Source organism: Octopus bimaculoides, chromosome 2 (genome assembly GCF_001194135.2).
Source record: "Octopus bimaculoides isolate UCB-OBI-ISO-001 chromosome 2, ASM119413v2, whole genome shotgun sequence".
In the NCBI taxonomy this organism is placed as follows: Eukaryota; Metazoa; Mollusca; class Cephalopoda; order Octopoda; family Octopodidae; genus Octopus; species Octopus bimaculoides.
Window position 1 is genome coordinate 70,794,436 of NC_068982.1, and position 5,025 is coordinate 70,799,460.

At 36.8% G+C, this 5,025-nt stretch overlaps 1 long non-coding RNA gene across 1 annotated transcript in view; it reads right to left on the reverse strand.

Moving 5' to 3' along the window:
* Nucleotides 1–15: 15 nt before the first annotated feature.
* LOC106877070 (uncharacterized) overlaps nt 16–5,025 on the reverse strand; it is a 12,889-nt gene continuing 7,879 nt past the window's right edge. The window contains exons 2-3 of the long non-coding RNA XR_001410329.2: nt 1,189–1,289; nt 16–359 (exon numbers count right to left, since the gene is read on the reverse strand). This is a non-coding gene — a long non-coding RNA (uncharacterized LOC106877070). The remainder of the gene's footprint in view (nt 360–1,188; nt 1,290–5,025) is intronic.

Sequence of the window (5,025 nt, forward strand, 5' to 3'; positions counted from 1 at the left end):
CGACGGAGTGCCAACAACAACAACAACCTTATGATATAAGTGAACTTTTCTGACATTACAAAGCCCAGATAATATGCTCATACAGCTTGTTGAGACATTAGAGGAGAGAGGAAATTTGTTAAATTTAAAGTTCATCCTTCATTTATTCATTCATTTTTTGTGGAAGTGGTGTCGGGTGGAGGATCCTCTTGGATTGGCTGGATGTTTTTGATTGAACAACTTATCTTGGTAATCGATTCCTGTTTGTATAGATTCTGTGCAAGATTTACTACATTGTGATCTTGTTGCATCATTTTCTAAGTAACTCCAGTAATATCTCAGATGTTAAGCTTCATTTCATTTGGAGAAAAAGCCTGAAACTTAAAGGGAAACAAAACATATTTTAGTCCAGTAGGTTACAAAATACTGTATTTGATGGCTTATAAGACACTTATTAAAAAAAAAAATTGTCAGGTATGGTTGTGTGGTAAGAAGCTTGCTTCCCAACCATATGGTTCTGGGTTCAATCCCAGTGTGTGGTACCTTGGACAAAGCCTTGTGAGCAGATTTGGTAGACAGAAACAAAAAGAAGCCCATCACACACTCACACACACACACACACACACACACACACACACACATACACACACACATATGTATATATCTCTGTATGTGTGTGTGTGTTTTGTGTCTGCATTTGTCCCCATCACTGCTTGATAACTGGTGTTGGTGTGTTTACATCCCTGTAACTTAGCAGTTTGGCAAAAGAAAGTGATAGAATAAGTACTAGGCTTTAAAAAAAATAAGTCCTCCTGTTGATTTGTTCATCTAAAACCCTTCAAGGCAGTGCTCCAGCATGGCTGCAGTCAAATGACTGAAACAAGTACAAGAATAAAAAACCCTATATGCAAGGTCCTATATGTGAAGTTGGAACTGCCATAAACTAGATTGCTTTAAAAATTACATAATTTAATGCAAAAAAAACTTTTTTTCCTGAAAAAGTGCTGCTGAAACTGGGGTGCAATTAATATACCTGTGCATCTTTTGTGCTATCTGCATCATTTAACGATTTACTTTTTTATACTAAGTCAAATGGAATTTGTTGAGATGAATTTTCTATGGCCAGACATGGTTTCCACAGAAGAAGCTTTACTCACTGGTTTCTGGAATACTGTGACAGAAGATCTCAAGAAGAACTTGTTCACATACCTTAAGTTCTTTGTCATGCAGCCCTGCTGGAACTTTTAGTTTCTTTCTGCCACTCAGAGGGTAATCATTTTAACTTTTAACCTTTTAACATTCAGATTATTCTGTGAAATGTAATAGAAAGTTAAAGAAGTGATTTTAAATTCTCAATTGCAGGATAATGCTAATAATATAGCCTGAACAGGATAAACTACCCCTATTTTGCAGAAAAAAGTGTAGGTGGTTAGCTGTGGACTCGAACTCACATCTCCGTGATTACGCGTCACGATGCTGGAAATGTTTATTTACTCACATTGTTTTGAATTAATCATATATGTTGCCAGAGCAATGGTCTGGCTTCCGTGCCAGTGGCACGTAAATAGCTCCATTTGAGTGTGATCGTTACCAACATTGCCTTCCTGGCACTTGTGCCGGTGGCACATGAAAAGAAATTTGAGCGAGATCGTTGCCAGTGCCACCGAACTGGCTTCTGTGCAGGTGACATGTAAAATACACCATTTTGAGCATGGCCGGTGCCAGTACCGCCTGACTGGCCTTCGTGCCGGTGGCACATAAAAGCACCCACTACACTCTCGGAGTGGTTGGCATTAGGAAGGGCATCCGGCTGTAGAAACTCTGCCAAATCAGATTGGGGCATGGTGTAGCCACCTGGTTCACCAGTCCTCAGTCAAATCGTCCAACCCATGCTAGCATGGAAAGCGGACGTTAAACGATGATGATGATGATGATGATGATTATCCTAGAGCTTCAAGATTTTGATGATATGATTGTCTATTTTTAGAATGACATTTTTGGATGTGTGAGAGACCATATCTGACCAGTACAAACAGAATATTTGAGTCAGATACGGTCAGTCTAAATGCTAAAGGGTTGACTCATTGATAACTTCAGGACCTCTACAGAATACGCAGTTCCAACCACCCCTTGGAATTCCAATGCAGGAATGTGGCACAACAGAAGGAAAACCTCTGGCCCAGAATTACTACAGAGGAGCTTTCTGCCATTGCAACAGAAAGCACTGTAGTCTTCAGTGGGATCATCACTGCCAACACCATTGAAATTACAGGATGGTAGGGAATGGGATTGCTTCTGAGACTGTGGTATTGGCTGCTGCTGTCATTGTTGTTGTTGTTGTTGCTGTAATAATAATTGCTGATGTTGTTTGTGTGGTTGCTGGGAAGTTTGTTACTGTTGCAATGGCTGTGACTGCTTCCATTGACTGCTATAATCTTCTCAATGAGAACACAACCCAGCCAACCAATCAACCATTTAAGTATTGAAGTTGACTCTAAATGAATAAGGAAAACAATGCAATGAAATAATAAAGTATTTTGTTTCTAATTGTATAATATCGAGAAGACTATATAGTGGTAGAGAAATCTTTCTTTAATAAACCACTATAACATCGCAGACAGAGGGAAATGAATGGTGTAAAAATTAATGAATAATTTTGTTGCATCTTTTTATATCCTTTCCTGCGCCTTGAGCAAAGCAATTACAACAATGGTATTGAACATAAAATGTAATTAAATTTAAAATTCAATAAAATAGTTAATTTAAATTTTTTTAAAAGTATAATAACGAGGAAAAACAAATAAAACTTTATAGTTTTCTAGAATCTTCTTTGACTTTTTTTTTGTTGTTTCTGCTGTTGTTGATGGTAATTTAACATTGCAATTGATTTAATGTGATTTTGTTATTTTAAGATTAGCTTTCCGATTACAATCTCACTGGAAGCCAACTATTCACACACTCTGTAATACATACAAGCTGGTACACTCTCAGCAATGAGCATTCTGGCAAAGACACTCCTGGTAAGATTAGCAGATTTGACCTTAACTAAACACAAGTCATTGGATTTTATGATGTAATAAATTTGAAATTATAAAATTTTTTATTTGATTTATTAGAGAGATTTAAAAATTAAAATAACATCTTTTTGTATAGGCTTAGTGATACAAACTGGAAAATAGAACTCAAAACGTGTGTGTATGTGTGTGTGTATGTATGTATGTATGTATGTATGTTATTAATTGGGAGAAGATACAGAGTGACTCAAGAGCTAAGAATTTCAAGTATTGCCAATTAATTATGAAAACAAAAAGTGATCTTTTTATTTAGACATTTCCCATTGGTATTGTTCCTAATGTTGAGAAGCTAAGATGCCCCAATGCAGTCGAAGCATAGAGGTATGCTAGGTGTATCTAGTAGTGTAGGTTATGTGTCAAGGGGGAAAGAAAGGGGTATGCAGTATTGATCTGGACTGGTTATCAGTAAGGCCTTATATTTTGGATGATGCTTTGCTGTGGGTAGTGAGTCAATGCCAGATTGGTCTTCATCTTGTATGTATAATTTGGCAGTAATGCTTACATGGTAGTGAGAGGTGGGCACTGAATACAGATGATGTGCAAAAGCATCCACCTGTAGAAAATCTGCCACAACAAATTCCTTGTGGCTCATGTGCATGGAAAAGTGGCTGTTAAAATGATGATGATGATGATGATGATGATGATGATGACAATGCTGATGATGATGATGATGATGATGACAATGCTGATGCTGCTGATGATGATGATGATGATGATGATGATGATGATAACGAAGATGATGATGATGATGATGACGAAGATGATGATGATGATGATGACGAAGATGATGACGATGATAATGACGACGACAACGAGCTGGCAGAATCGTTAGCACACCGGGCGAAATGCTTAGCAGTATTTCGTCTGCCGTTATGTTCTGAGTTCGACTTTGCCTTTAATCCTCTCGGGGTCGATTAAATAAGTACCAGTTACGCACTGGGGTTCGATGTAATCGACTTAATCCCTTTGTCTGTCCTTGTTTGTCCCCTCTATGTTTAGCCTTCTGTGGGCAATAAAGAAATAGATGATGTTGATGATGACAACAACGAAGTTGATGATGATGACGATAACAACGAAAGTGATGATGACAACGATGAAGTTGATGATGGTAATGATGACGATGATGATGACCTTCCTTTTTTTTTAAGTCAGCAGGGTGTAATTTATGTGAAGTTTGATTTCAAATTTCTAGCAAGTCAAACAAAACAATCACATAAAACAGAGATTCTTAAACTAAGGCACATGTACCCCTAACTGTAAGGAAGAGAAATAGTGGAGGTGTATGAGGTTTGAAAAACACTCACTAGAATTTTGAAGGTATTACTAATCAGATACAACCTGTGAATGTAAAAAATGTGTGGAGGACAGCCATTTGCTGTTCATATTCTCTTATTGTTGTGAACAAGGGTTTTTCAGCCATGTTTTTCAGCCATGTTTACAGCCAATTCAGAATGATATATGGGTTTACCTCTCTGAAACTATTAACATAAAATTAAAGATAATTGATTTCTTACAAAGACACCAGGCCAAAAATTTGTTAGGGAGGGTTCTGTTGATTATATTGACTGCAGTATTTGATAAGTACTTTATTTTATCAAAAGGGGCAATATTAACCATAGGATTTGAACTCTTTAAATTTAATTAAATTGATCTTACACTATAAAAGAGAAATTGATCTCTGCCTGTCTGTCCATCACAAGATAACAGGTGAAGGAAGAAAAGAAAGGGAGGAATCAAAAGGAGTGATAACCCCTGTCACAATGTTTATTTAGAAGAAGGGGAGAAGAAAACGTTGTTGAGAGAGGGGGAGAGCATGAAGGATAGATAGATAGATAAGTAGCGTTGCCATTATAGTAACTAACAAGTTTTGATTTAAAATGCAGGAATTTTAAGTGGAAGTCTGTCAACGCAATGCAACGCAGACTTGAAAAAATAACTATATGTATATATATATATATATATATATATATAT